Below are 11,040 nucleotides of genomic sequence, written 5' to 3'. Positions count from 1 at the left end.
TACCGACCGAGTTATAGGCAAAACTTGGGGCAAAAATGAGGAAAATTTTACATTTCCGAAACAGGGTAAGGAACTTGGTTCCTCGCATAATTTCTGGCACAGACATCTGAGGGCATGGCCGTCCAAGAAGAAAATGTAGCCATTGGTGCCATCTATCGACCACAGGTTAAAGATTGGCGATCCGTTGGATACCGACCGAGTTATAGGCAAAACTTGGTGCAAAAATGAGGAAAATTTTACATTTCCGAAACAGGGTAAGGAACTTGGTTCCTCGAATAACTTCCGGCACGGACACCTGAGAGCATGGCTGTCCAAGAAGAAAATGTAGCCATTGGTGCCATCTATCGACCACAGGTTAAAGATTGGCGATCCGTTGGATACCGACTGAGTTATAGGCAAAACTTGGGGCAAAAATGAGCCTTAGTAAATGTTCATGTTTTTGAATATTTTGATTTTTTTATTATTTTTCACTCTTTTTTTTTATTTAAAGCATTACTTGAGTGAAAAGAAACACATTGCAACCAATTGGCATTAAAATAAATCAATTTCATTTTTTTTGCAAAATTTCCCAAAAAAAACGTAAGGGGTAAGCCTTATGAAATTTTCGAGTTGAAAATTTTTAAAATTTTTTTTTCAGATTTTTTATTATGTTTTTAGTTTAAAGCATTATTTGAGTGAAAAGAAACACATTGCAACAAATTAGCATGAAAATATACCAAATTTATAAAGTTTGCTAAATTGCTCAAAAATGAGGAAAATTTTACATTTCCCAAACAGGGTAAGGAACTTGGTTTCTCGAATAACTTCCGGCACGGACACCTGAGAGCATGGCTGTCCAAGAAGAAAATGTAGCCAATGGTGCCATCTATCGACCACAGTTTAAAGATTGGCGATCCGTTGGATACCAACCGAGTTATAGGCAAAACTTGGTGCAAAAATGAGCCTTAGTAAATGTTCATTTTTTGAATATTTTGATTTTTTTTATTATTTTTCACTCTTTTTTTTATTTAAAGCATTACTTGAGTGAAAAGAAACACATTGCAACCAATTGGCATTAAAATAAATCAATTTCATTTTTTTTGCAAAATTTCCCAAAAAAAACGTAAGGGGTAAGCCTTATGAAATTTTCGAGTTGAAAATTTTTAAAATTTTTTTTTTCAGATTTTTTATTATGTTTTTAGTTTAAAGCATTATTTGAGTGAAAAGAAACACATTGCAACAAATTTGCATGAAAATATATCACATTTATAAATTTTGCTACATTGCTCAAAAATGAGGAAAATTTTACATTTCCGAAACAGGGTAAGGAACTTGGTTCCTCGCATAATTTCTGGCACAGACATCTGAGGGTATGGCCGTCCAAGAAGAAAATGTAGCCATTAGTGCCATCTATCGACCACAGTTTAAAGATTGGCGATCCGTTGGATACCGACCGAGTTATAGGCAAAACTTGGTGCAAAAATGAGGAAAATTTTACATTTCCCAAACAGGGTAAGGAACTTGGTTCCTCGAATAACTTCCGGCACGGACACCTGAGAGCATGGCTGTCCAAGAAGAAAATGTAGCCATTGGTGCCATCTATCGACCACAGGTTAAAGATTGGCAATCCGTTGGATACCGACCGAGTTATAGGCAAAACTTGGTGCAGAAATGAGGAAAATTTTACATTTCCGAAACAGGGTAAGGAACTTGGTTCCTCGAATAACTTCCGACACGGACACCTGAGAGCATGGCTGTCCAAGAAGAAAATGTAGCCATTGGTGCCATCTATCGACCACAGTTTAAAGATTGGCGATCCGTTGGATACCGACTGAGTTATAGGCAAAACTTGGGGCAAAAATGAGCCTTAGTAAATGTTAATTTTTTTGAATATTTTGATTTTTTTATTATTTTTCACTCTTTTTTTTATTTAAAGCATTACTTGAGTGAAAAGAAACACATTGCAACCAATTGGCATTAAAATAAATCAATTTCATTTTTTTTGCAAAATTTCCCAAAAAAAACGTAAGGGGTAAGCCTTATGAAATTTTCGAGTTGAAAATTTTAAAAAATTTTTTTTCAGATTTTTTATTATGTTTTTAGTTTAAAGCATTATTTGAGTGAAAAGAAACACATTGCAACAAATTTGCATGAAAATATATCACATTTATAAATTTTGCTACATTGCTCAAAAATGAGGAAAATTTTACATTTCCCAAACAGGGTAAGGAACTTGGTTCCTCGCATAATTTCTGGCACAGACACCTGAGGGCATGGCCGTCCAAGAAGAAAATGTAGCCAATGGTGCCATCTATCGACCACAGGTTAAAGATTGGCGATCCGTTGGATACCGACCGAGTTATAGGCAAAACTTGGTGCAAAAATGAGGAAAATTTTACATTTCCGAAACAGGGTAAGGAACTTGGTTCCTCGCATAATTTCTGGCACAGACATCTGAGGGCATGGCCGTCCAAGAAGAAAATGTAGCCATTGGTGCCATCTATCGACCACAGTTTAAAGATTGGCGATCCGTTGGATACCGACTGAGTTATAGGCAAAACTTGGGGCAAAAATGAGCCTTAGTAAATGTTCATGTTTTTGAATATTTTGATTTTTTTATTATTTTTCACTCTTTTTTTTATTTAAAGCATTACTTGAGTGAAAAGAAACACATTGCAACCAATTGGCATTAAAATAAATCAATTTCATTTTTTTTGCAAAATTTCCCAAAAAAAACGTAAGGGGTAAGCCTTATGAAATTTTCGAGTTGAAAATTTTTAAAATTTTTTTTTCAGATTTTTTATTATGTTTTTAGTTTAAAGCATTATTTGAGTGAAAAGAAACACATTGCAACAAATTTGCATGAAAATATATCACATTTATAAATTTTGCTACATTGCTCAAAAATGAGGAAAATTTTACATTTCCCAAACAGGGTAAGGAACTTGGTTCCTCGAATAACTTCCGGCACGGACACCTGAGAGCATGGCTGTCCAAGAAGAAAATGTAGCCAATGGTGCCATCTATCGACCACAGTTTAAAGATTGGCGATCCGTTGGATACCGACTGAGTTATAGGCAAAACTTGGGGCAAAAATGAGCCTTAGTAAATGTTAATTTTTTTGAATATTTTGATTTTTTTATTATTTTTCACTCTTTTTTTTATTTAAAGCATTACTTGAGTGAAAAGAAACACATTGCAACCAATTGGCATTAAAATAAATCAATTTCATTTTTTTTGCAAAATTTCCCAAAAAAAAACGTAAGGGGTAAGCCTTATGAAATTTTCGAGTTGAAAATTTTTAAAATTTTTTTTTCAGATTTTTTATTATGTTTTTAGTTTAAAGCATTACTTGAGTGAAAAGAAACACATTGCAACAAATTTGCATGAAAATATATCACATTTATAAATTTTGCTACATTGCTCAAAAATGAGGAAAATTTTACATTTCCGAAACAGGGTAAGGAACTTGGTTCCTCGCATAATTTCTGGCACAGACATCTGAGGGCATGGCCGTCCAAGAAGAAAATGTAGCCATTGGTGCCATTTATCGACCACAGTTTAAAGATTGGCGATCCGTTGGATACCGACTGAGTTATAGGCAAAACTTGGGGCAAAAATGAGCCTTAGTAAATGTTCATTTTTTTGAATATTTTGATTTTTTTATTATTTTTCACTCTTTTTTTTATTTAAAGCATTATTTGAGTGAAAAGAAACACATTGCAACCAATTGGCATTAAAATAAATCAATTTCATTTTTTTTGCAAAATTTCCCAAAAAAAACGTAAGGGGTAAGCCTTATGAAATTTTCGAGTTGAAAATTTTTAAAATTTTTTTTTCAGATTTTTTATTATGTTTTTAGTTTAAAGCATTATTTGAGTGAAAAGAAACACATTGCAACAAATTTGCATGAAAATATATCACATTTATAAATTTTGCTACATTGCTCAAAAATGAGGAAAATTTTACATTTCCGAAACAGGGTAAGGAACTTGGTTCCTCGCATAATTTCTGGCACAGACATCTGAGGGTATGGCCGTCCAAGAAGAAAATGTAGCCATTGGTGCCATCTATCGACCACAGTTTAAAGATTGGCGATCCGTTGGATACCGACCGAGTTATAGGCAAAACTTGGGGCAAAAATGAGCCTTAGTAAATGTTCATTTTTTTGAATATTTTGATTTTTTTTATTATTTTTCACTCTTTTTTTTATTTAAAGCATTACTTGAGTGAAAAGAAACACATTGCAACCAATTGGCATTAAAATAAATCAATTTCATTTTTTTTGCAAAATTTCCCAAAAAAAACGTAAGGGGTAAGCCTTATGAAATTTTCGAGTTGAAAATTTTTAAAATTTTTTTTTCAGATTTTTTATTATGTTTTTAGTTTAAAGCATTATTTGAGTGAAAAGAAACACATTGCAACAAATTTGCATGAAAATATACCAAATTTATAAAGTTTGCTAAATTGCTCAAAAATGAGGAAAATTTTACATTTCCCAAACAGGGTAAGGAACTTGGTTTCTCGAATAACTTCCGGCACGGACACCTGAGAGCATGGCTGTCCAAGAAGAAAATGTAGCCAATGGTGCCATCTATCGACCACAGTTTAAAGATTGGCGATCCGTTGGATACCAACCGAGTTATAGGCAAAACTTGGTGCAAAAATGAGGAAAATTTTACATTTCCGAAACAGGGTAAGGAACTTGGTTCCTCGCATAATTTCTGGCACAGACATCTGAGGGCATGGCCGTCCAAGAAGAAAATGTAGCCATTGGTGCCATCTATCGACCACAGTTTAAAGATTGGCGATCCGTTGGATACCGACTGAGTTATAGGCAAAACTTGGGGCAAAAATGAGCCTTAGTAAATGTTCATTTTTTTGAATATTTTGATTTTTTTATTATTTTTCACTCTTTTTTTTATTTAAAGCATTACTTGAGTGAAAAGAAACACATTGCAACCAATTGGCATTAAAATAAATCAATTTCATTTTTTTTGCAAAATTTCCCAAAAAAAACGTAAGGGGTAAGCCTTATGAAATTTTCGAGTTGAAAATTTTAAAAATTTTTTTTTCAGATTTTTTATTATGTTTTTAGTTTAAAGCATTATTTGAGTGAAAAGAAACACATTGCAACAAATTTGCATGAAAATATATCACATTTATAAATTTTGCTACATTGCTCAAAAATGAGGAAAATTTTACATTTCCCAAACAGGGTAAGGAACTTGGTTCCTCGAATAACTTCCGGCACGGACACCTGAGAGCATGGCTGTCCAAGAAGAAAATGTAGCCAATGGTGCCATCTATCGACCACAGTTTAAAGATTGGCGATCCGTTGGATACCGACTGAGTTATAGGCAAAACTTGGGGCAAAAATGAGCCTTAGTAAATGTTAATTTTTTTGAATATTTTGATTTTTTTATTATTTTTCACTCTTTTTTTTATTTAAAGCATTACTTGAGTGAAAAGAAACACATTGCAACCAATTGGCATTAAAATAAATCAATTTCATTTTTTTTGCAAAATTTCCCAAAAAAAACGTAAGGGGTAAGCCTTATGAAATTTTCGAGTTGAAAATTTTTAAAATTTTTTTTTCAGATTTTTTATTATGTTTTTAGTTTAAAGCATTATTTGAGTGAAAAGAAACACATTGCAACAAATTTGCATGAAAATATATCACATTTATAAATTTTGCTACATTGCTCAAAAATGAGGAAAATTTTACATTTCCCAAACAGGGTAAGGAACTTGGTTCCTCGAATAACTTCCGGCACGGACACCTGAGAGCATGGCTGTCCAAGAAGAAAATGTAACCAATGGTGCCATCTATCGACCACAGTTTAAAGATTGGCGATCCGTTGGATACCAACCGAGTTATAGGCAAAACTTGGTGCAAAAATGAGGAAAATTTTACATTTCCGAAACAGGGTAAGGAACTTGGTTCCTCGCATAATTTCTGGCACAGACATCTGAGGGCATGGCCGTCCAAGAAGAAAATGTAGCCATTGGTGCCATCTATCGACCACAGTTTAAAGATTGGCGATCCGTTGGATACCGACTGAGTTATAGGCAAAACTTGGGGCAAAAATGAGCCTTAGTAAATGTTCATTTTTTTGAATATTTTGATTTTTTTATTATTTTTCACTCTTTTTTTTATTTAAAGCATTACTTGAGTGAAAAGAAACACATTGCAACCAATTGGCATTAAAATAAATCAATTTAATTTTTTTTGCAAAATTTCCCAAAAAAAACGTAAGGGGTAAGCCTTATGAAATTTTCGAGTTGAAAATTTTTAAAATTTTTTTTCAGATTTTTTAATATGTTTTTAGTTTAAAGCATTATTTGAGTGAAAAGAAACACATTGCAACAAATTTGCATGAAAATATATCACATTTATAAATTTTGCTACATTGCTCAAAAATGAGGAAAATTTTACATTTCCCAAACAGGGTAAGGAACTTGGTTCCTCGAATAACTTCCGGCACGGACACCTGAGAGCATGGCTGTCCAAGAAGAAAATGTAGCCATTGGTGCCATCTATCGACCACAGGTTAAAGATTGGCGATCCGTTGGATACCGACCGAGTTATAGGCAAAACTTGGTGCAAAAATGAGGAAAATTTTACATTTCCGAAACAGGGTAAGGAACTTGGTTCCTCGCATAATTTCTGGCACAGACATCTGAGGGCATGGCCGTCCAAGAAGAAAATGTAGCCATTGGTGCCATCTATCGACCACAGTTTAAAGATTGGCGATCCGTTGGATACCGACTGAGTTATAGGCAAAACTTGGGGCAAAAATGAGCCTTAGTAAATGTTCATTTTTTTGAATATTTTGATTTTTTTATTATTTTTCACTCTTTTTTTTATTTAAAGCATTACTTGAGTGAAAAGAAACACATTGCAACCAATTGGCATTAAAATAAATCAATTTCATTTTTTTTGCAAAATTTCCCAAAAAAAACGTAAGGGGTAAGCCTTATGAAATTTTCGAGTTGAAAATTTTTAAATTTTTTTTTTCAGATTTGTTATTATGTTTTTAGTTTAAAGCATTACTTGAGTGAAAAGAAACACATTGCAACAAATTTGCATGAAAATATATCACATTTATAAATTTTGCTACATTGCTCAAAAATGAGGAAAATTTTACATTTCCCAAACAGGGTAAGGAACTTGGTTCCTCGAATAACTTCCGGCACGGACACCTGAGAGCATGGCTGTCCAAGAAGAAAATGTAGCCATTGGTGCCATCTACCGACCACAGGTAAAAGATTGGCGATCCGTTGGATACCGACCGAGTTATAGGCAAAACTTGGGGCAAAAATGAGCCTTAGTAAATGTTCATTTTTTGAATATTTTGATTTTTTTTTATTATTTTTCACTCTTTTTTTTATTTAAAGCATTATTTGAGTGAAAAGAAACACATTGCAACCAATTGGCATTAAAATAAATCAATTTCATTTTTTTGCAAAATTTCCCAAAAAAAACGTAAGGGGTAAGCCTTATGAAATTTTCGAGTTGAAAATTTTTAAAATTTTTTTTTCAGATATTTTATTATGTTTTTAGTTTAAAGCATTATTTGAGTGAAAAGAAACACATTGCAACAAATTTGCATGAAAATATATCACATTTATAAATTTTGCTACATTGCTCAAAAATGAGGAAAATTTTACATTTCCCAAACAGGGTAAGGAACTTGGTTCCTCGAATAACTTCCGGCACGGACACCTGAGAGCATGGCTGTCCAAGAAGAAAATGTAGCCAATGGTGCCATCTATCGACCACAGTTTAAAGATTGGCGATCCGTTGGATACCAACCGAGTTATAGGCAAAACTTGGTGCAAAAATGAGGAAAATTTTACATTTCCGAAACAGGGTAAGGAACTTGGTTCCTCGCATAATTTCTGGCACAGACATCTGAGGGCATGGCCGTCCAAGAAGAAAATGTAGCCATTGGTGCCATCTATCGACCACAGTTTAAAGATTGGCGATCCGTTGGATACCGACTGAGTTATAGGCAAAACTTGGGGCAAAAATGAGCCTTAGTAAATGTTCATTTTTTTGAATATTTTGATTTTTTTATTATTTTTCACTCTTTTTTTTATTTAAAGCATTACTTGAGTGAAAAGAAACACATTGCAACCAATTGGCATTAAAATAAATCAATTTCATTTTTTTTGCAAAATTTCCCAAAAAAAACGTAAGGGGTAAGCCTTATGAAATTTTCGAGTTGAAAATTTTTAAATTTTTTTTTTCAGATTTTTTATTATGTTTTTAGTTTAAAGCATTATTTGAGTGAAAAGAAACACATTGCAACAAATTTGCATGAAAATATATCACATTTATAAATTTTGCTACATTGCTCAAAAATGAGGAAAATTTTACATTTCCGAAACAGGGTAAGGAACTTGGTTCCTCGCATAATTTCTGGCACAGACATCTGAGGGCATGGCCGTCCAAGAAGAAAATGTAGCCATTGGTGCCATCTATCGACCACAGTTTAAAGATTGGCGATCCGTTGGATACCGACTGAGTTATAGGCAAAACTTGGGGCAAAAATGAGCCTTAGTAAATGTTCATTTTTTTGAATATTTTGATTTTTTTATTATTTTTCACTCTTTTTTTTTATTTAAAGCATTACTTGAGTGAAAAGAAACACATTGCAGCCAATTGGCATTAAAATAAATCAATTTCATTTTTTTTGCAAAATTTCCCAAAAATAACGTAAGGGGTAAGCCTTATGAAATTTTCGAGTTGAAAATTTTTAAAATTTTTTTTTCAGATTTTTTATTATGTTTTTAGTTTAAAGCATTATTTGAGTGAAAAGAAACACATTGCAACAAATTTGCATGAAAATATATCACATTTATAAATTTTGCTACATTGCTCAAAAATGAGGAAAATTTTACATTTCCCAAACAGGGTAAGGAACTTGGTTCCTCGAATAACTTCCGGCACGGACACCTGAGAGCATGGCTGTCCAAGAAGAAAATGTAGCCAATGGTGCCATCTATCGACCACAGTTTAAAGATTGGCGATCCGTTGGATACCAACCGAGTTATAGGCAAAACTTGGTGCAAAAATGAGCCTTAGTAAATGTTCATTTTTTGAATATTTTGATTTTTTGATTATTTTTCACTCTTTTTTTTATTTAAAGCATTACTTGAGTGAAAAGAAACACATTGCAACCAATTGGCATTAAAATAAATCAATTTCATTTTTTTTTGCAAAATTTCCCAAAAATAACGTAAGGGGTAAGCCTTATGAAATTTTCGAGTTGAAAATTTTTAAAATTTTTTTTTCAGATTTTTTATTATGTTTTTAGTTTAAAGCATTATTTGAGTGAAAAGAAACACATTGCAACAAATTTGCATGAAAATATATCACATTTATAAATTTTGCTACATTGCTCAAAAATGAGGAAAATTTTACATTTCCCAAACAGGGTAAGGAACTTGGTTCCTCGAATAACTTCCGGCACGGACACCTGAGAGCATGGCTGTCCAAGAAGAAAATGTAGCCATTGGTGCCATCTATCGACCACAGGTTAAAGATTGGCAATCCGTTGGATACCGACCGAGTTATAGGCAAAACTTGGTGCAGAAATGAGGAAAATTTTACATTTCCGAAACAGGGTAAGGAACTTGGTTCCTCGAATAACTTCCGACACGGACACCTGAGAGCATGGCTGTCCAAGAAGAAAATGTAGCCATTGGTGCCATCTATCGACCACAGTTTAAAGATTGGCGATCCGTTGGATACCGACTGAGTTATAGGCAAAACTTGGGGCAAAAATGAGCCTTAGTAAATGTTAATTTTTTTGAATATTTTGATTTTTTTATTATTTTTCACTCTTTTTTTTATTTAAAGCATTACTTGAGTGAAAAGAAACACATTGCAACCAATTGGCATTAAAATAAATCAATTTCATTTTTTTTGCAAAATTTCCCAAAAAAAACGTAAGGGGTAAGCCTTATGAAATTTTCGAGTTGAAAATTTTTAAAATTTTTTTTTCAGATTTTTTATTATGTTTTTAGTTTAAAGCATTATTTGAGTGAAAAGAAACACATTGCAACAAATTTGCATGAAAATATATCACATTTATAAATTTTGCTACATTGCTCAAAAATGAGGAAAATTTTACATTTCCCAAACAGGGTAAGGAACTTGGTTCCTCGCATAATTTCTGGCACAGACACCTGAGGGCATGGCCGTCCAAGAAGAAAATGTAGCCAATGGTGCCATCTATCGACCACAGGTTAAAGATTGGCGATCCGTTGGATACCGACCGAGTTATAGGCAAAACTTGGTGCAAAAATGAGGAAAATTTTACATTTCCGAAACAGGGTAAGGAACTTGGTTCCTCGCATAATTTCTGGCACAGACATCTGAGGGCATGGCCGTCCAAGAAGAAAATGTAGCCATTGGTGCCATCTATCGACCACAGTTTAAAGATTGGCGATCCGTTGGATACCGACTGAGTTATAGGCAAAACTTGGGGCAAAAATGAGCCTTAGTAAATGTTCATGTTTTTGAATATTTTGATTTTTTTATTATTTTTCACTCTTTTTTTTATTTAAAGCATTACTTGAGTGAAAAGAAACACATTGCAACCAATTGGCATTAAAATAAATCAATTTCATTTTTTTTGCAAAATTTCCCAAAAAAAACGTAAGGGGTAAGCCTTATGAAATTTTCGAGTTGAAAATTTTTAAATTTTTTTTTTCAGATTTGTTATTATGTTTTTAGTTTAAAGCATTACTTGAGTGAAAAGAAACACATTGCAACAAATTTGCATGAAAATATATCACATTTATAAATTTTGCTACATTGCTCAAAAATGAGGAAAATTTTACATTTCCCAAACAGGGTAAGGAACTTGGTTCCTCGAATAACTTCCGGCACGGACACCTGAGAGCATGGCTGTCCAAGAAGAAAATGTAGCCATTGGTGCCATCTACCGACCACAGGTAAAAGATTGGCGATCCGTTGGATACCGACCGAGTTATAGGCAAAACTTGGTGCAAAAATGAGGAAAATTTTACATTTCCCAAACAGGG

Source organism: Anopheles funestus, chromosome 3RL (assembly GCF_943734845.2).
Source record: "Anopheles funestus chromosome 3RL, idAnoFuneDA-416_04, whole genome shotgun sequence".
NCBI classification, from domain to species: domain Eukaryota; kingdom Metazoa; phylum Arthropoda; class Insecta; order Diptera; family Culicidae; genus Anopheles; species Anopheles funestus.
The sequence above is the reverse complement of the archived record's forward strand: the minus strand, read 5'-3'. Positions refer to the sequence as shown.